The sequence below is a fragment of the Pygoscelis adeliae genome, unplaced genomic scaffold, assembly GCF_000699105.1.
Source record: "Pygoscelis adeliae isolate BGI_AS28 unplaced genomic scaffold, ASM69910v1 Scaffold264, whole genome shotgun sequence".
Classification (NCBI taxonomy): domain Eukaryota; kingdom Metazoa; phylum Chordata; class Aves; order Sphenisciformes; family Spheniscidae; genus Pygoscelis; species Pygoscelis adeliae.
The window spans coordinates 1,209,989-1,232,655 of NW_008824672.1; the positions used below are offsets into that span (position 1 = coordinate 1,209,989).

A 22,667-nucleotide genomic window follows, 5' to 3' on the forward strand; every position below is an offset into this window, starting at 1 on the left:
AGCCCACATTTATTAAAATACACCTTCAGCATTGTATCCGGCTCATATTCAAAGGCTGTACAAAAGAACAAACATACGAGGATCACAGGTCAATACCACAAGTCCTTCTTTCTTCGATACATGTAGTATTTGAAAAAATACACTCAACTAAACAGTAACTTACATCAGGATGCCACTGGTGGCTTCACATTGCTTGGGGTGGGGGAGGAGAGGGAGAAGAAAAACAGAAAACTCTTTCTCAACTAGTATTTGGTGTCAATGAACAGTACAAAATTAGACCTAAATCAGGACATTCATGCGTAAGAGCAGGCATAAGGCTACGTATTTCAGATGAGTAACTAAACTTAGCAATAATCTATACACTTTCCTAAATCTGCATATTTTCCTATATGTAGTCCTCTTTCCAAGTGCCTCAGCAAAACACAAGTAGTAAAGTAAGTACAAACTAAGTATTCTTCCAGAATATATTTTAAAAATGAAAAGTAACCTTGTAATACACAATATAGACAGAAAATTCCTTTTCATTTTCAATGCTGCTAAGAACAGAACAATGTAAGGAAACATTACATAGAGCTAAAAAAAAAAAAGTAAGATTTTTAACATCATCTGCCTAAATATGGGTTGCAAAAGAATGGGGCCAAATAAAACTCTTCTCCTCTTCCATTTAGTTCATTCCATAATTTTTTTTAAAACAATGCAGCTTTTCTTTGATGGAAAAAGTGTTCCCCATCAAAATTCTATATATTTTTGCCATGGCATTCATAGCTAAAGGAAAAAAAAAAAAAAAATTTACACAACTTTTTAAAAACAACAGCATTAGGAATACCTCATTTCTCCAAAATTCTGAAGTGTCAGGTGTAAAAATTAAGAAATGCTTACAAATATCTGGAAAGATTATTCTGTTAGGAAGTTTGTTCCTGTACTTTCTGCATAGTTGATAATTCCTAATTGTGAAAATGGAATAAGGAAAAAGTGGCTAAAACATCAAGGAGCTGCAGGGATTTATGGAAGAGAGAGATTAAAAATCAAAATGTCCAGTAATGAATGGCTAAAACTGAAAACAGAGATCAAAGACATCTTGAAAAGACGATGACTTTAAAACATCTACAAAACTACCAGAAGCAATAACAAAGCAATGAAAGTAGGAGGATGACTGCGTAAGGATACACTATGGACAAGTTTATGACTCTAAAAATGTAATTTAAAGGAACAATTCAGAACTGTTGAGGAGAAAGAGGAAGATTAATTATAGGTCTTTAAGGAATAATTGTTTTTCTGATTCTAAGCCCTTGTCTTCAGAATAAAAGTTGCAATAGTTTTAATTGGATCTTTTAAGCCCATATAAGCTTCTAACACAGATTAATTTAGATCACTTTTAACTTAGGTGACACACCAATGACCCAATGTCTAATCTAATTTAAGCAGTGGTCAAAGCTTCTTGAAATGCCTTTATACAGGGAGAGAGTACTAATTTAACTAGGTTGTTTTGAAATTCACAGAGAGGCAGCTTTTTACGTTTAAACTTCTATCGTTCTACAATAATGATTGCTAACAATGCATTTAAACTGCACTTGTAGTCAGAAACGTGACTTGCAGAAATGATAAGTTCTTACTGCATAAAGTTTCTTCTGTGTACGTGATTCATATCCATTGCCTTTATGGGGGAAGTAAGATTTTACCACTTAACAAAACACAGGCAAGGAAGGTAAGAAAGAGGTATAGCTGGATACTGTTTTCTAGCAAGCTTCACGATGAAACCAACATATCATTTCAAATTAACATATAATTTTGTTATCTCATATAACTACACATCATTAATGAAGATAAGTCGGTTGCACAGTTATCTGTAAAAGTGTCTTGTAGATCTGATGATCTTACGTTAGCCAAAAGGAACTCGGTTTTGAATTCAGGTATCAGATTCCATTCCTACTCATAAAATATGCTTAATATCAACTATACACAATGGTGGAACCATACTTGTCATTGTTTAAGCCATGTTTCAGAGAAACAGAAATCATAAGCAAACAAACAAACAAAATTATTTGGACTTTTTCCAGGAAATACCTTTGAAGTGTTTTGTTTCAGAGCTTTGCCATGACAGTCTATCAAGCACAGTCCTTTAGCAAACTTGACTCCTTGAATTTATATGCACTCAGTGGAGGCTGGGAAAAGACCTAGATGATAATCTAATTACCTTTCAATGCAAGGCTGCTGATTGGCAGTAAGAGATGAAAATAGGAGCCAAATCCCTCCTGGAATAAACTGCAGACTCCTGATGTTTTATTAGAGTACCATAATAATCCCATGGGTAGGTGAAAAGGCAAGTGCACAAGAGAAGACATTTATTAGACAGCGTAAGAGTCTGAAATCTAATCTATTAACATACCAAGTGATCATCAAGGACAAGTTTGATTTAAGAATCTGCTTTGTGATTTGCACTCTAGTACTGTGCCCAAGAATCTCTGCACTATAGTATTACTTCACGGAAAAGGCATCTACTGTCCAGTTGCAGATCCAATCCTACTCCAACTATCTGGCATACGGAGCAGAGAGGTCAGTTTTAAATTAAACTGTTCATTGGCGACCCAGGAACAGAGACTAATTTGCACAGCCTAATGGTCAGGGCACTGCACAAAAGCTTCTGTTTCATACCAATCTGTCATGTAGCTGTGAGAAAGACGCCTTTCTTGATGTGGTGCTTGTTTCCCTACTCAGGCCTACTCCACTGCCCCAACAGTACTGCTTTCCTGCATAAGAATACCTGCTTGTATCACCGTTGTGATTTCAGATTTCTTTGTTGTTGCTGCTGTTCTATTAAAAATACTAATCTTGTTTTAATAAACAACGTCAGTGTTAAAGTTGTAATGTAAAAGTTCAGTGTAATGTAAAGTTGTAATGTTAACATTATCAAGTGAATGTTGATTTACTGAAAAGGCTGACAACTGATTATTAATCTGGTGGTAATAAAAGCATTAAATTGTTATTAGAAATTGCCATTCACATGCTTTCCTCTTCTGTCCAGAAAAATAATTCTCATTACCCATTATGCTCTGATTCTTTAATTTAGAATATGAACTCTAAAAGGTGGGCTTTGTTTTGTAATGGATACCATGAAGCTCCAAATACAGCTATGCACTGTCTGAAAAATACAACCTACTGAGTCAGACTGCAGAGATTCGTTTGCACACTCCTACCTATCTCGCAGTGTTGCTGGATGCCCAATGGCTTTAAACAATGTCAGTGAGCACTAAGTGACACTTACAAAATGATGCTAATATAACCATTACAGCCAACAGCTGGATGTATTTTCTACCAGTGTTACTTAAGACCTGCAGTTGTTCTGTCAGGAATTTGTATTGATATTTGACCACAAGTGCATCAGAGAGACATCCACTGACTTGTACTATGCTATGCTACTGCAAAGCGTTTGCTGTTTATTGGTGTGTTACCTTCCTTGGAAATCCCACTAGAGTCTCATCTGATCTCACCTCACCTCTTTGATCAAACTCACATCAATGGCTAACACTCATTAAAAGCTTTTCTTGTCGTTACTCTGATTTACTTGAGGAATGTCCTACTCCCAAGAACCTTTTGGAAATGTGGGGGAATGACAATCAAGAGCATCTGATTCTGAACAACAGTCCACTTATGGGTTACCATTCTTTTTTGCTTAGCAAATTAATGACAAATGTTTTGGTTTACATGCTAAGGTCAAATGCATTCCCTTCTGCTTTCCTGTAATCTCCAGATATGCAGAATGCCTCTTTCAAATTGCAGTTCCCACTTTTTGATCATTGTTATATTTTATATAATTAACTCAATTACTTGTTCTAGCAGTCCAGAATTTGGATGCCTTGTGAACTAACTGTAATCATTCCGTCAGAAGTATTCACCTTCACTCTACTGAGTTGATCCAATCTATTCTGCAATGTTCTTTATGCATAAAGGTACACAGCTGACAGGTGGCTGGGCAAAGTAGGAAATTTTAAAAATAAAAAATACTCTTAAAGAATATCTAAGTATTTCTTAAATTGCTGCCATGAGTAACCTTTTGACAAAGCAGAAAGTTATTTTACTGGCACCAAACATGAAAACTGAAGGTTTTGACAAATATGAATCTAGGACTGACATATTAATTTAAGGAAGACTCTCAATGCCAACTGTCATGTAGGCAGTGTCTTAAAAGGGTTTGGAATGATATTAAAATCACAGCAGTAAATAACTAATTTAATGTAACATCAATCTGACTGCTCAGACTAGTTTCCGGTTATATAATCACAGAACAGCAGTCAATTCTGCCCGAAACAGTGAGGTGAAACAAAAACCAAAACAACCCTTTTTTGGCTGGATAACACAGCCTGCATAATGCTTGTTCTTTAATTAACAGATAATATTACTAGAGTAGAAGATTATCATAAGGTAATGGTCTTCTGCTGTGTATAAGTACTGAAGAATACCTACGTTAAAGTTGTATTACAATCACTTTGTTTGTATTATACCAAGTGGTTTCAAAATTATTCATTTTATCTTGTGGATGCCAGTACAGTAGAGGATAGCAAAAGAAGAAACAGAATGGAAAGATGCCAAGAGGTGGAAATACAGTGTGCTTTCCCCAATCAGGGACTAATTAATTCATGTAAGCAGAGTGTCTATAAATATGCAGCAGCTACATGAAACAGCTGATTTCCTTTAATGATGCTTCATTTTTCTAAATGTTTATTACAAACTAATAGCAATCTGGCAAGCTGACTGGCTCACACTAATGTCACTGTGTCACACTTATAGCAAAGCCATTTCATGTGAGACAAGGATCACGTTTGTAGCAAAGCCATTTCATGTGGAGCATAAATTACAATCCTCAGTACAGATCTGCAAGATGAAAAGGCTACCTGCTCTGTAGAACAACTCTGACCGTTAAAAAAACCAACAAAACACAAAACCAAAATAACTGCAGTGAGATTTTTGAACACCCCAAAAAATCTAAATAACTTATGAACAAAATAATAACAATAAAAAGCTTCATTGTCATTCCCATTTCACACAGCTAAAACAGAGGAAGAAGACATTTACTGAAAGACATTCACCCGAAGTCCAAGGAAGACACTGAAAAATCAAGTTTCTTGAATCAAGGACCTCCAGTTCAGTCAAAGCAATTCCTCTTCCTCCAGTGACAGTTCCTTACCAGTTTTTGGAATAATCTGGCTTTAGGTTTATACTTCCAAAATACTTATCACTTAACCAATTACTTTTCTTAAGGAGTGTTTGGTAAAATGCAATCTGGCATATTTTTTTAATACACTAAAATAAATTAAACTCAAAATGGTCCCCCACATGCTCTCAGTCTGACCTTCTCTTTCATGAGGAATTAACTGTTCTGGAAACTAATCTATCTGACTGGGGCATTCATACTTAGAAATATGTACTTCTAGCCAAAGGTCAGCTCTGATCATCTCTCTTCACTCTAATGCTGCCCTCTTTCTGTGTAAATGTTATGCTTTATTCCCTGAGTAAATCTTGCAGGCCATGTTTACTGCTGGTGTTTGTTTCAAGCAAACATCAATCTGACAGCCATGATTAGAATTTTTCAGGAGCTATGATTCCATCTTAGAGGAGCTAAAATTGGACTTCTCAAAACTCAGTAGACATGTAGAAGCAAGACATCTGATATTCTTCCTACCACAGAAAGCCTTGCACATTTGCCAAGCACCATCATAACCCTCTTCAGCTTCTCTGCACAGAGAATAAAGGATTTCTTAAAAAATACCCTGGTCATTAGAATCCATAAGTACACACAATTTCCCTGTGTGGGAATAACAGACTCTAAGGGACTGATACATTCTCTTCTGTTGGTATTTCCATAGGACAGCAGAATCTTGAAATGCAAGTACAAAACCATCAAGGGAATCAGCATCTTAGCAAAACAGCAAGAACCTTGAATACTCAGAATTATTTTAACCCTTGTTTGCTTCATCACAGAGTACAGCAACAGTATTCACAAAACTACACTTCTCTACATTAGACTGTGTGGACCATGCCTTATATGACCAGCCCAAGTGACATCCATAGGACTGCTTGCGCAAATATGCTCTGCAGTCTTTGTGGATGGTGAAGAGGACAGAATGTATGCATGTGCCTGTGCACATACATACATGTGTATCGCATGCAGTTCCTAGTTTGTACCCCTTATTTCACACTGGACTCCCCTAACTTAAAATGGGCATGCTCCAATCAAAGAACGAGCTGCAGCTATAGCTCTGAACTAGAATACTCACACAAGCAAATCCAACTTCTTAGATATATACAGATAAGAAGCTCTATAGTATTTTTAATCTGCACATTCCAGCTGCGTAGCAACAAGTATTTTCTCTTTTGAGTCACATAATACGCAACCGTGCGAATGTACAACTATCAGGCCAAGTCTTTGTAGATAGAGTTGTATGAAACATTTTCTACTTGAGACTTACCTTCAAAGGTGATATTTAACAATTATATTGGCTACAGGCAAGATTCTGCCTTAGATAAACTTGTAACAAACAGAGTTCAGGGAGGACTGAACATTTACAGTGGAAGAAAAATTTTGATATGTGCTTAGTTGTGTCCAACATTTACTTTCACAGCTCTGCATACATGTCCTGCTATTTTTAATTGCTTATTCAAAATAAGCAAAAGCCAAAACAAGAAAACACTGAAAGACACATTTCCTCCCATTGTTTTAGCCATATTTTGTTCTTCTTTTTGCATACGAATCTAGGAATTTCTAGCAAAATACTCCACACATCTGAGAAGTGAATATAAAAAATAAAAGTCCCTTCCCTGACAAATTTAGACAGAATGCTTTACTACCACCTGTTTATGAGTTATTTGCTCTTCTATTTCTGCAGTTTTAGTTGCTCTTCCTTCCATAATTAATTAAATATTCACAGAGACAGGAAAACTGTAGAGACTGGTAGTCAGGAAATCCAGCAGGGCTGTGGGCGATGTAAAGACTGTATTGTTTGCATATGAACACAGAACAATTTAGAATGGGAAGTCATCAGTCACGAAGGTTCTTGTTATGCCAGAGCTTTGCCCCAGATATGTTGTTTGCGTGGATATGCACACGTGGACTGACATAGAATTTATGAGTGCTGCTATTGAACATATTCTTTGTATTACACATACATGAAAGGTGGTGGCTCAGTATGCCATTATGCTTTGGGACACATCAAAAATTCAGAGTTTTTAAGTATGTGCACATAAACTTTTATATATACTATGTTTTGGTCATAATATATGCATAAAAGTAATTACACACATAACTACTCTTGTGCGGATCTGCAGAGTACACTATATGAAGTGGATTAAATTAGATAATATAGTTTCTTGAATTGATACAAACCTTATTTGTGTCTTCATTAAAATATTACCAGTGCAACTACAACAGTGCCATATTAGCATCAGCATGTATATTGCTATAACCTAGAAAAGTCCTTAGCTGTGTATAAGCAATCTCAGAGAAACCAAATATTCCATATTCATGTCTATGTGTCATCTTAATGAAACCAAATATATTCTGAAAGGGAAACATTTACCCAAGCACAGCAAATGTATTGTTTTCTTGAATTTGGACTTTGCTCAATATACCTTCAGGAAACTCTGTACCAAGCTCATTTATGCCTTAAAACTTGAGAAGTGAAATGAAGTTACATGTATTATTTTCTGAATCAAGGAGACTACAAAACATAGCAAACCTGAAGCTTAATTAGCTGAGTTTCAAATTCACTGTTTGAGAGTGTAAAAAAAGAAATAACCACTTCCTGGAATGGCGAGACACTAAAGTTGAATTATTCTGCTTGAATAGCTTTATAGCCTTCATCACCTCCATTCTGATCTGTAAGGATATTCATTCTAATAAGATTTTAGCCTAGGAAAACAGATTCATGTTTTACTTTTTTATAGGCCTGACCTTGTTTATAGTCCATGTTTTTTTTCAGTTTAACCTTGTTGTTGTGGATAGCTGTAAAACAAATGCTGTACTTTTAACAGAAAGAGTGAGTTACTAATGTTAACACTATTTTCTTGTCAATGAAAAAACATTATTAACATTAATCTTGTCTCCTCGCAAAATCTTATTAAACAGTATTCTAACTTATACTGAGATAAATTGCTCCCTTTACTGTCTGAATCCTGAAATATTAATGAAGGGCATAATACGTAAGTAATTTTTTATTATAGTCTGTGATCTGTACCATCGTGGTATGTGTACCAGCTGATCATCTTGCCAAATAAGTCAGCATCATTCATTACTGAATTTTTCAACCTATAATTCAGTGGAAAATGTGAATTCAGCTAGTCAAAAAGCAAAAGTACAATTTAAAATAAGGATTGTCAGATTACATAATGTCAAAAACAACCTAAACCAACAACAACAAAGTAATTAATAAAGACCGGTTTCAGCAGATCCTGTGTCCCAGTTTACCATTTACATTTAGATCCTTTTCCACTCCTTTGGCAGCATAATGCAGCTTACTATGAGGCAAAATCATATCTACTGATATAATTGCAATTACAGGCATATAATTTGTGTAATATAAAGGTGCCAAACCCAAAAGCTTCCTTAAATCACTCAAGTGTTTAAAGAGATCTGAGTGATTTACCCTTAATATGTCAACAAGACACGAGCAAGAGGACAAAGATCATGAACATATCAGCTTGCATTGATGTTTGTAAAGACGTCCTGCCTGGGTCATCAGCCATTATTGAGCAAACCACAACTAAATTGATGAAAAGTAGAGATGCACCAGGGGTGTCATTAGAGGATAAGGAAATTAAGGCAAATAGTGGGGTCAGACTTCCAAGGCAAACACCACTCTGTGAGGTATTTCTTGCACAAACCTTTAACTGTGCTAAAATAACAAAAAAAGTAACACTGCTTGCTATTAATCACAGCAGAGAAACTTCACCACTGTGAAAAGTCAGTTCATAGCCTACAAAACCCTTGAGACTTAGATGAACCCTTGCTTGGAAGGTTTAACTGGCAATTAGGCCATACCCACTTGCCATAGATACCTTCTATGTCCCTGTTGTGCCAGGTTCCTAGGGTACACGGGTTTAATCTCAGGACTGGCTCACCCTTTCCAAGTAGCTCAGGCTATACTGAATAGGTGGCAGGATGGCTCCCCTAGACAACATCTCTCTCTGCACCTCAAGCTGACAAAACCAAACACACTCCTCCGCCTAAATAACCAAGTGTGACCCTACACACATGGCTTGCTTCAGACGTCTCTCTGCCACTGTGTCCTTGCCACGCAGTCTTGATCATAAGGCAGTGTTTTACCACTGCCATGGTGAAGGGGATGCAAGGCAGAAGGGAAGAACAAGTCTTCAGGTACCCCATTCTCCTTGCCACGGCAGCCCTTTTCTGTACACCTCTCCCCACAGCAGCTATGCAGGGAAGCAGGAGCAGGGTAGCTAGAGCAAGATATGCAGTCAGGGACACGGGCTACCTCTTACTGGGGCACGTATCCAAAGAGCTTGTTTCTGATACTTGTTTGCTCCCAGGGTCATCAGCTACTTGGAGAAAATGCTTCAGGCAGTGTCTAGACCTACTTGCAGGGATGCACTGGCAACCTCATATCCTGGTTCTCCAGGCAGGCTGTCAGAAAATACCTGTGTCTTCAGCTGAGCTTGCACATCTAGGTATTTTTTTCATGGATAAGGATGGAGAGCCTGCTCAGACTGGATCAAGATGTGGCCTCAGCATCCGCCCAGGCTCAAGAATTGGGGAAAGCTTTTGTGCCCAGTAATGTACATGTAATCTGGGATCTTCATGGTTCTCTTTCTGCAGAGCCAAGCCGAGGTCAAACAGAAAAATGTCACGAGTGTCTTCCTAAAGGCCAATCCCATCAATATGCCACTGTAGGCAATCGCCTGTTTTGCTTACATCTGATACTGACCCTGTTAATACTGGTCTTAACTCAGGACTCTGTCTCTTTTTAGCTGGTACAGGAAAATCATTCAGCTCTGGAGCTTCCAGTTCAATACCTGTTCCTGGCCATTATTCCATGTAGAATTTGTGCTGGTTTTCCCACAGAATCAGCATTTTGCTTGCAGTGAGCTTTGGGCCGAGAGGAAAACAGGATTTCTGACTATGAACACAGCCCTAACCACCCATCAAAATTACTATGACTCCTTGTGCCACAGAAAATAACTACAAACAGATATACATACACATACACACACACATGCCTTCAGTATCAGGTATTTGCATGACAACATGCATGCCACTGAACAATGCAAATATTATTAGTCCTTATTCACGTGCTTCAGTAGGTATATATTTAATTCTACAATAAGACTGAAGATAATGGGAATACTTCTGCCATGGGACAATTCATATGGCAAACTGAAATACACTGCTTTAAGGAATGTTTCATCTAATTTTTTAAACCACTGTATTTCGTTCTCTAGCACAAAGAAACTATATGAAGTTATACAATACCTTCACTGTTAGGTTACGTTCCTAAGTTGCACTTGATTAGCAGTTTCCTCCCTTTAATTAAAAATGTATTTCACTGCTTTAGTTTAGTTCATTTTATGAATTTTCCTTAAGGTGAAGATGTAAATTAGATTTTAGCTCCTCAAATTGTATAGGAATACAGATTTCTAATTCAAAAACCCTCTAATTATGAACTATTAAATTCTAATATTTGAGCACTTAATTATAAAACACATTTGCTGATTCCCCTAAGAACCACACTGAAACAAATTCATAAGTAGAACTTAATTGGAAATGTAATATGATTAATAGAAAAACTAGAGATGAAATATGAAGTGGAAATGTAGCTGCTGCCACAGTTACATACTCATGAAAGAAAATTTAATGTTATAAGCAAGAAAAAACTTAATCCTCTTAAGTCAAAAATCATCTAATGGTGAGTAGAGTCAGAGCCAGCTCTTGACCTGAGAGTTCAGCCAAACAGTCTTGCTGAATCTAATAACACTTTGCAAAAAAGGATGAGATGATTGTGCTCATCGGCAAATGATGGTCATGGTGGACCAAGGCAGAACCTTAAAGTTCAAGAACAAAAGCAATCTCCTTCAAGATGGTAAGAATAATCAATGTCATTGCTAAAAATATTGTTAAGTACTTTTACTAGATATTTTAGCCATCTTCACATGCAAGCACTTCCAACTTACTACAACCTGTATATTTTCTAAGACTCAAAATGAAAATATCTCCACAGAGCTGGGAATAAATTGGACACCTGTGGCCACCACAAAAAAGCAAAGCAATCCATAAGAAATTAAAGGAGTAAAATTAGCCTTCTACTTTTCACAACAGGAATGTTAAATGTGTTAATAGTTTAATGATGTTCATCTATCTCCCAGGATACTTAATTCACAAAAATTACCATACAAATTATTCTCCAAGGGTTTGTAATAGAATGGAAAAAGTGAAGAAGGTTAGCCATAACATAGAGAACAAAACAATGGAAAAGCATGTGGTACTTTGAAGGTCTTCACAGACTTTCCCTAAATGGGAACTCATTAAACTGCCGAATATAGGCTCTAACGTGTCACCATAGCCTCACATGCTACTACCACCTTGCAGGCTTTGTGCTACATCACACACTCTTTTCTTGGCCACTCAAACTTCCTTGACACAAGTTATCTATTGCTCCAAGCTATTGCACTTAGGATTAGCAGAAGCAAGGAGATGCACAAGTTTGCCAAGTGGAAAGAAATTAGTCTATATTGTAGCTGGTACTAGAAATATGCAGATAAAGACAAATACGTTGTCTATTCAACCCACATACTCTTTAGACTAAAGACAGAATTTTCATGTGCTCTTTCTTCCCTTTCACCACCCTTCACTTGATTTCTTTAGCTGAACATAAATAATCTCTCTTTCTCCCTTTCATTCAGACTTTTTGCCAACAGTTTAATGAAAGTCTTAGGTGTCATACCCAACCTAAATTGTAATGCATCCCATTTTAAACCTTTCAGCCAGAGCTTTTGCACTGTATGCTTTTGTGACTCCAACATTTCGGACAGCCTAGGGGCTGTCACAAGAGGCTCTACCCCTTGCAGAGTACATCTTGTCATAAAACTGCTTCTGGGAAATGGGCAGTCTCTTTCCTGACATGAGCAGAATGCCGCTGGTTGAAAAGGGGGCATGCTGTCTTCTTCTCCATGCCTCGCAGTGCAACTTCACCTGAACTGGACGGTCACACTGACAGAAAACCACTGTCCTTTTTCCTTTTTTCTCCATGTTTCCTCAAGCAGTTGAAGAACTTGCATGGGGCTTTTTCCCTTCTGTGGCAGGTACAACAAGTTAGATAAGACTCTTGATAAACACTGGCTATCCTTCTGCTAGTAAAGTATGCAATCACTTAAGCTGCATCTCAGCTATCCTTCTCCCAACAAGACTTGAACATAGACTATCAGTAGTGACATAAGGAAGAAAGTCTGCATAACTTACAGTCTCAAATTTTGTGGTGAAGCATTAAACTCACTGTAGGTGCATGGAGCTCAGTGAGAGCAAAGACTCAAATATTTACACAACCCCTTCACCTTCGGTTAGGAATTTTGTTCAGAAACAGAGAATGTGTTTCATAATTAGAAAAATGCATTTGTCATTCTACCCACCACAACTACACTTCTGAAGAACACTGAGAACTGAGATAACAGCAGTTTGTCTGCTCTATAGTCATCATTACTATAGCTTTCATAAATGTATCCTAAACTTCCCTGGACAATGTTTGACAGCAGGATTGCTACTTGAAGCGTTAAATCAGGTGTTGACAGTATTACATTTTTCTGTTTGAGTCTAGCCCTGTTGTATCATTTTCCAATAATCTGACCATAAGAAAGAAATTCACTGTTTTTTTCATGTTGAAAAAGGTTAAACTGACTTCCACTGACAGGGCACTTCCTATTTTAATTTTATGCATAGGCACTTTTTCTTACAGTTTCCAAAAAAACTCACAGTTCTTTTTAGAGAAAGCAAAATGAGCAAAAATTTTGCAATTCATTGCTAGAAATAGATTAATTTTTCTTCAGAAACTCATGCACCAGCAGGCTCAGACAACGTTTAGAACAAATTGCTGGCGTGTACTACTTATCTCATGTATCTTTCACACTACTAGTTCCATTATGAGGAATAATAAAATGAAGAAGAAGAGCCCAGGTAATAAGCAATCCATTGATTTGATGTTAGTTCTCATAGGATGTTAGTTAAGTGTGATCTCTGTGAAGCTCACAATTGCAAAGTTCTTGCTCTTGAGAGTCATTACCAGAGACAGATGCTCTTGGGAGTGGCATGCAGTGACAGTGTTTACTCAGGAAATCTAGTGTTACAATTATACCTCAACTGTGCAAGAGAATAATGTTATTTCACACCAGTTCTAATATAGAGTATTAATTATATTAAATACAACTGTGATTATTACAAAGTAGCGATGCATCTTCTCATAACTGTTCAATTAATTTGTGCAGACAAAAAAGTTCTGTTACATTAATCTCTTTTTGAAAGAAGATTATAATATGCCAGCTCCATTTAAATATGCACGCATGTGTCTGAAGACACATCCGTTACTACAACAAAAGTACTCTTGTATGTCTAAATGTAAAATTGGTAATATAAAAAAAGCACTATTAAGTTAAAACACTGGAAGACCCAGGCCAAATTCTGCTGTGCATTTTTAAACCTCTGTTCCACACTGTGTTATTTAGAATGGCTTTTAAACTAACCAAAACACAGCACTGTATTCATAGTGTCATCACAGCAGGGAGACTAGGCAACCCAAAGCAAAAGCTGAATTACACAGCACAATCAACAGAAATGGTCTAGATGCAGTGGTAAAACACTTGGCTCATTCACAAAAACTGCCTGAAGAAGAGTCTATGTGAATCTAGAGGAATCTTGCTATGGCTGTACTGTAGATGCGCTATTTTCAGCTCTCTTACCTGCTTCACATCCAGCTTCAAATTAATGACCAAGAGATATGGGCCACTCTCAATGTGAGCGTTAGAATTAAGAGCAAAAAGGAATTACTGAAAAATAGGTAGCTATGACCACACAAAAGTTCATGTAGATGAAGGGGCTTATCTTCTTCCATCTTTAAGGTATTATAAATTAGTTAGTGTTCAACATTCACCAGGTTTATCCACATGGGCAATTACAACAGAAACACAAAATATGTGAATTCCATTAAAGTTTAAGGCACAGCCATTTTCTCAAGAAAACAAGGAATTTCATATATATATTCACTATTAATAAAGTGTAAAAATTATTATTAAAAAAACACCTTCTTTTTGCTAATATCTTGACTCTAATAATAGCAACACTGTGCTGATAAATAGCATGATTTGGTAATGCTGAAGTTGTATTTAAATGGCTATATTTTCAAGAAAGACTAGATTCATTGTAAAAAGTGTTATGATAGTAGCATTTTTCTGAACAAAGAAGAAAAATGAAGAGATAAGAAAGCCTCAGACAAAATCAAAAGTTTAGGAAAAAAGTCTGATTCTCCATACAACATTTTTATAGATACAAACTTCAGCTGGTAAAACCTACCTATAGGTAAGCTTACAAAGACTGTGCAGAATGCTATTGCCTTCTAATAGTTTTATAGAAAACACTAGTCGAATCATGGGTAATTCACATTAACTCTATTATGATACAGTTTTCCTCCATAAAACACAATGTGCTTTTCAATAAAACATAAACTCTAAAGAAAAAAAAAAAGTGGGTTTTTTTCAGTTTGCTCCACTTTATAAATCTCCTATATCTGACCACAATGTGCCAGTGATTTACTCAGTATTCATCAAACAAACAGTAACAGAAAACCCTAAATATAAATTCACATTATTTTATGGTTGCCCTTCCTCTTCTTGTCTAGCCCACTACTTCAGATATGTAAAAAAACCTGACTGAAATTCTCATGTCTAGGCCCCCAGCCACATCTACCACAAAATACTTATACGTATGGTATGTAAGTTTTGTTTAATGCTACTTTACTTCAGTTTTACCATCCTGTCCTGAATGCTATACAACAACAGGTTTCATAATAAAATGTAGAGTGAGCTGTGACATTTTTGAGCTAGCTCTTTTTATTTGGGAAAAAACAAGCACGAAATTCCAAAAAAAGCAAACAAACAAAAGCCACCAACTTTTCAGAATATTCAGTCCACACCTTCATGAATCTGGGCTTCCAAGTAAAAATTTTACTGCAGCATGTCTGCCTCCAAGAACGTGTTTAACCTTAAAGATCCTGCAGCACTTCTAGTCCAAATATACCCCTCTTTCTTTTTGTCAAAGAATTTCTGGTGTTGAGTAGAATAACTACTGCATGAAGAAATCGTTTGCTTCTCTAAAACTTATCTTTAAGAATAAATAAATTGAAAAGACATCCAAAAGTACCTTTAAAGGAAAGAACACCGCCAGTTTGCTACTTGAATTTCTGTAGTCAGAATTTTCTGAGGGACATTCTTATTTTTCCAGATAACTTGCTTAGATTATGATTTACACGAGACCTACAGGAAAGAGAGTTCTCTAATTTGGAAATGCATCTAATCACCTCAATGTGCTGGCTATACTTAAAAGGCATCCTTTCACAGTCTATTCCAAGAATGAACTCATTGATAACATCAGAAAGAAGACAGACTACTGTGCTACTGCTATTGAAGGTTAATATACAGAATCACACAGGAAATTTCCACCTCATATTAATCTGTGCTCCCTATTGACACTTAGTTATTCAACATTATAAAATGCTACAAATAATCAACCACAGATGTGGTAACTTTGCACTGTTGTGGTGGCTATCAGCCAATACAAGTCTAAAATAACAAGATTTACCTTCATCTACAACTCTTGTGCTACAGATCTACGCATTTGAAAATGTAAGAAGACACTAGACAGCTTTAAAACACTGAAGAATAGGGATTACGAAGTAGCAGATTCAATTTTGTCTTCAACCCACACACTTTTGTTTTCATAGTTTCTGCTTATCTCCTACTTCTTTCCTCCTTTGTCAGTAACTATACAAAAATAAAGATTGGTAGATGAGAGGGAAAAAAGAAGGAAGGTAAGGGAGGGAGAATCTGCTTATTTTGAACCATCCTACAACTCCATTAAAAATCTTTCAAAACTTTAATTTAATGAAATAAACAAATTTTTTTTTGTTCCATGAAAAAATCAACTGAACTCACAGGCAAGTTTCATTGCTATAGCACAGCAAGTCCCAACTAGGCTGGAACTTGTATTACATGTAAGTACATCATCCTACATTTACTCTTTGTGCTCTTCTGAAAAAAGAAAGAAAATAATTAAAAACAAACAAACAAACAAACCCCAAAACAACTTAAAAGCAGATGGAAGTAAAGCAATTCTTTCTGTCTATAGCCAGTTACATGGTAACCATTCCCTGGTCGGTGCTTGTTATATGGGCTCAGTGCTAAAGGGAAATTTCTACAAGTAGCTGAGAATTGAGGCCACAGCAGATGACCCTAAAATAGATTTGTAGCTTGATTTAACATTATCTAAGCTCAATAGCAAAGTGGACACCGGGACTCTGTCCACCTGGCTCCCATGAAATAAAAATTACACATAGAAGTGCAATTCCTATAATGATCTGATTTTTGTTTCGGTTTTGCCTCCATAATGGTGGTTGGTTTACTGATCTTAAAAGATCTTCTGTATTGAAACCCCTTAACAAGGATTAGCACTTAAGCTGTAGCTCTGCAAAGTAAATGTGTTCAAGAAGTCATAAAGGCACCTTTGGGTTTCAGACGAATGAATAATATGAAGATCACAAAGGCTATGCAGAGCCATGACTAGTCAACTTAATGTTTCAAAGCAGACGAACTCAGCAAACTGCATGGGAGCTCTTTGCTGGTTTTGGGTTTGTTCTTTTGTTTGTTTGATTGATTGTTAAAATTTGTCAAAATTTACTTCCATTTTAAAAAGCAAGGAAAAATATACTGAATAGATATACAGTATACTGTATACAGATACACAGTGCAACAGGTCTGGATTCCGTCCCCTTATACATAGTCAGCAGCAATACACTTCATCCATAATTCCACTGACACCCACAGGGCTATTTGTGATTATAAAAACTAGCTTTAAAAAATTAATGCATTCAAAAATTATGCATATTTTAACAGCAATGTTAAAAAAGAAACAAAGAAAACACCACCCAGCAAAGAAAAAAAACCCTGCACTTACTGCACCTACTGTTACTTCCATTAGAAATGAACATTAGGAAGACCTCAGGTTATCATTATCTTTCTGCTCCCCCTGTGCTTAGTGCTTAGCACACCAGGGTCACAAGACTTTAGGAAGCTACGTGCTTCCACAGCAACTATTCCGAGTTTCCGCCTGCCCTCTAGTGCATATTTTCTCTAGTGTACCATATCTAAGATCCCATTAGCTGTTATCCCAGATTTGAGTGACAAGAGTGATCTCCAAAATACCAAAGCAGTTTCCTGTCATAAGCTGATGAACATTCCAAGTCAATAAATTCAGTACAGAACCACATTTTCAAGGATAAAAGAGATGACATTTTTGCAAGTAAAAGGTAAATGAATGCAATGCTGTTACTCAGAGAAGCAAATCTTAGTTCTTACTAGACTAGTTGGGGAGAAAGTTAAAAAAAAGAAGGCTCTCAAGTTTCTCTGCACTCTGTTAAAAGTGCTCTGATTCTTACCTCTGTTGTACACCTAATATCGAACTGTAATAGACTGGTTGCCTAAATGAAACATCATTTTACAGTGCTGAAGTTACATCATTGAGAACAGCAGGCAACACCAGATGCTTAACTAGGAATAAACTATATTTAAGGTCATAATTTGAACGTTCACAGGGTATCTGCAGTGTTTTGGATTTTTTTATTCCACCAGGAAGAAAATATCAGAAATTTTCTTTTTTCCTGTCATCCAGAAAAAGTCATATTTAATGTATTACCGACTTCACTTCATACTTTTTATATAAATTTTCTCTGGCAGTGTCATTTGACAAAAGCCCTATGGAAACTAAAAAGTGTGAAGAAAAAGACTAACTGTAACACAGAATAAAAGAGATAAAGCTCCTAATCATGTAAATGCATTAAAAATGTTACTTTTAGTATTAAAATAGTTTTTAGTTCAAAATAAGCATAAAACCTTCAGTTATCACACACAAATTTCCCAACATCCTATTATTGTTTTCATCTCCATTGAAACCCAAAATTATATAATCATCTATCTCTTTAGAAGGGTAAATAACATAATACTATGGTCTTTCACTTGAACCCTGAATAATCACAGCTCCAGCTATTCAAGGCATTTTACTCAAGCCTAACCCTGAAGTTATGTGCAAAACTGACACATTTGTTCATCTCTCTTTCTATGTTTTTTATATATATATATATATATCTTTTTTTGTATGTCCTCGTAAAGTTGAGGCTGTTCCATTACCTGGATTATTTTTTGTCAATAATACTGTAATTAAGAAGAATGAACAGATTTGAAAATATTGTGACTGAAACCAGTTACAACCTACCATGGCAAATAACAAATTTTCCAGTGATATGTGAAAAATACTTCTCCAAAATATTCAGGATATCCTTCAGCTTACTCTTGTATCGATAACCTTTCCATAGAGAATCACTCAGTTCGGGGTGGTCCAGGGTGGTACAATTGTGGTAAAGCTTATGGCTTGTCACTAGGACAGTGTAGGATGGTTTGTGAATGCTACACAGAGAAACGAAAAGGGCTTAAAAGTAGAACAGCAGCCTGCTTTCAGCAAGTCACAAAATACACTAACATCAGCTAAGGACTTCTGTGGATTCAAAGGGAGTGTTGGAAGACTTAAAACAAATATGAGTGGAAAAGGGGATTAACTGTGACACAGAGGAACGCTAGAAGGAACAAACAGTTCGCTAGTATTTTCAGACTTGTTAGAACAGAATGTAGAATTCCAATGGAAAATATAGTGACTGAAAGGCAGCGTCAGCATTACTGATACAACACTGTGTGTAGTACAACAGCCTTTACCACTGTCTTTGTCATGACTATCATCCTAAAATCTTTCTGCTCCTCATTCCTATTGCATTTATTCATTTCTCTTTCTAATTAGTCTTAACTGCAAAATTTCTTGGGTTTTTTTTTTTTTAAATTTGGTAAGAACAAAAATAAATGTAAAGAAGCAAAAGGGAAAATGAACAATAAAAACTGTCTTGTATGTGTTTACCTGAGTAGACACATTTATTTATAAATGCATGAAGCTGTATCCTCTTGCATTTAACCTGATCTTAAAACTTGACTTTGGAAGCATTTCTTTTTATTTCAGTCCATGTAAGTGAGAAGAAATTCAGACAGCATGCTACCTAACAAGAAATTAATTCAAGAATTTTTTTACAACTTTGTATCGTAGCAGGTATCCTGATACTCATGATATTGTGACAAATGATATATAACAAATAGAATGCCAGAGAAAGAAAAGTATATTTAAACAGTCATGAAAACAAAATTCATTATAATTTTATCATTTACACATTAGGAAACAACCTCTAATGAATTATAGATGGTTGATCTGTCAGTACGCACATTGCTTCCATCTCTAAATATGTATTCCATGCAAAATGCAGAGGATATTTTTCATCAAGTAACTTCAAAAACTGGGGGATTTTGGGGGAACTTGTAATAACTTATTTATTTTCAGCAGCCACCTACATGCCATTCTCCAATGCAAAGAAAAGTAGAAGTAGTACGAGGACAACATCTTTTTATAAAACATTGAAAATGTTTTCCCCATAAATCTTGCCTGACACTTGAATAGGAACAAGGGAAAATATTTCTGCAGACAAGGAATATTTTCTTAAGAAACCATTCCTAAATATTACTTCTTTATTCACATGGGGAAAAAATAACCCTGGTGAATGACAAAAAACTTTCTTTAAAAGCTGACTGTAGTGCTTCCCTCACAGTCTACCCTTCCACCTTGCTTTGGATCCCAAAGGACCATTCTCCCTCCTGCAAGGAGGAAATTCAGTTACCAGGTCAGTGAATTACAACTTTCAGTCTGCATTCAGTCATCAGGAGATCCAAATGCCACAAGCAAGAGAGATTAAAGTCTACTGGCTCAGTAATGGCATGAAGGACGAGGCTCCTGAGCTTCAGTGCTGATGGCAGCTCATCATATACCCATGAGCAGAACAATTACCTCCCTTATCTTTGGCTCCCCTTTGTAAAATGAGACTGCACTAAAATTCATTATATGCCCATACAGGATGTTGAGGGCAAATGCAAATAAATGCCGTGTGCTTAGAATGAGAATTTATATTAAACCAACGCCAATGTAACTGGCTTAGATTATGTTTACATAAAGTAGTTTTGTACATGCCTAATTCTCATTAAGCACATCCTTAAATGCTCGATAAGGATTGGGCCTGTGTAGGAATGGGCTTTGGATTATACTTTTTGAGCAGAAAAGGGAAAAGTTGCTTCATATACAAACTGGATTTATAGATATCAACAGGAGCAGACTGCTTTAGAATTGCATAGTCTCAGAGTTTTAGAAGCCACGATCAATGTCTGCACTTCTGAGAATAGTTATCTTAATTTACAGCAAGTATTCACAGAAAGACACTTTCAACATGCAACATTCGGGAAGGGAAGGGAAGGGAAGGGAAGGGAAGGGAAGGGAAGGGAAGGGAAGGGAAAAAATGATATATCACGTTGCACTTCCAAGATATTGCAGTTCAGCTGAGCACATCTTGGCAAATGTAACCCATCATTAGCCTTGACAAGAAATTAATGCCAGAGGATTACTTTTTTGTGAAGTGGTGCTGCTGGTTGGAACTGTGGTTCTGTGGCAACTTTCCTTCCTCTTTAAATTGATATATGAGCCTGCTGCAGACAAAGTCAGTTCTCCCACTCGGCTGAGCAGACGTTATGATTCACAGGGCCAGCATCACTCTAAATGAACTCTGATCCAGCAGTGCTACTGGCAGATCTTATAGCATGTATTTGTCTCTCATCCATGTGGTTTGTGCTATAATGTAAATGAATGAAAAAGTAGATCTATTCCTCAGACAGAAAAAATTAAGCTAGCTCTTAGCAGCATTTTAAAAAATGGAAGTCCTCTCTGACTTTTCTCTTTAGGATAAGAAGTGATTTTAAATAACAAATCAAGCCTTTAGATCTTTAAAAAAAAAAAAAAAAGACAGAGAGAAAGCATTTAAGATAATGACATTAATAGAGAAGCTGGACTCTGTTGTCTTCCAGCCTCATAAATTTCATGAGTAACTGCAAACTGAGTCCAAAAAGCACTGTGAACAGCTCCTGTCATTTCATCTTAAACAGCCAAGTTCCAAGAACAAACAGAAGCTTAGAACAAACAAAATTATAGGGGTGCCAATCATGCATCTTATCAATATTCAGAGAATTGCCTGTCTTGATGGCAGCTTCTTCTCAAACTTACTCTGAAAACAGTACACTTTATTCAAATCTGCAACACTAAAAAGTACTGTCAAAATTCCTGACCTCATTAACAAAAAATTTGAAACTGAAGTAATTTTAGTATCTCCAGTCTAGATTTACACCAGTGTCTCTGACAACAGAATCTGACTTGATATTTATTATGCAACTAATGAACAGACAATTGAAGGCTCAAATATAAAGATTTAAATGCATTTTTTTTTCACAAAACACTGTAAACTACAAAAACATTTTTGCAGTTTAAATCAGATGAACAGTTAACGTTCTTAGACTTTTTTCCCTCTAAATAGTTTTTTAATCCTAAATAGATAGTGAACATAATTTTGTTTTTGCTAATTTCTGTATAAGAATTAAACCAACCTTCTAACTCTGATACCTTATATCACTGAAAATAAAGTTACATATGCCTTAGTGCTCTGGGACATTTACATGTCAGTGTTGTTTGTATAGCAAATAGCTAAAATTGTTTATTTACTGTGCTCAAAAGTGTGAAATCAAAGCATTTGTTAGGACTGTGGGGTGGAAATAAATGGATAACAGAAGACTGTGTGGAGAGGTTCAGACCTCGTTGAACACCCACTTCTCTTCCAGGAAACCCAGTGGGTAACAAAAAGGGATCACACCAAATCTGAGAACTTCATCAACTGCATAGTCAAATGTTATAGTGCTGAGCCCCAACCACCTATAAAACCCTGTCTACTTCCCATTAGTCAAGGAAGCCTGGAGTGTGAGTTGCAAGCTGACATCTCAATCCATGCTAAATTTCCACAAATCATGAGCTGTTATCAAAGCCAGCAGGAGCCCAATATTGAGCCAACAGCCAGCTTCAGATCGGCATCTTTCCTTGGAAAGATTAAAATTTATTTTATGCTTCAAAATCTTGTTTAAGCTGCAAAAGGGAATGAAGCTGAGAATTATGAACCTGTTCTGCCACTCACTAAATCAGTCCTAATAGGATTTCACCACCTGTGCAACAGAGAAAAGGAAAGGGAGGGGCAGAGGTTGGAATCACAGTATCTGTCAAACCGCAGCAGTGACACACGTTATCTCTGCTTTCCAGCTTGGTGCTCTGTGTCAACAGTAACCCCAGCAGAAAAATTCTGGTCAAAAAGATGAACTCTCATATGGGGAAACAGAAAGACTCAAAGAGCATTGGCTACTTTTGCTCTTTTCTGACTGCATGATTTGGGAATGGAAGA

The 22,667-nt window shown here is 36.4% G+C and overlaps 1 protein-coding gene across 1 annotated transcript in view; it reads right to left on the reverse strand.

The window, feature by feature from the left end:
• CNTNAP2 (contactin associated protein-like 2) overlaps window positions 1-22,667 on the reverse strand; it is a 1,203,666-nt gene that overhangs the window by 949,619 nt on the left and 231,380 nt on the right. The gene's annotated exons all lie outside the window — the stretch shown is intronic.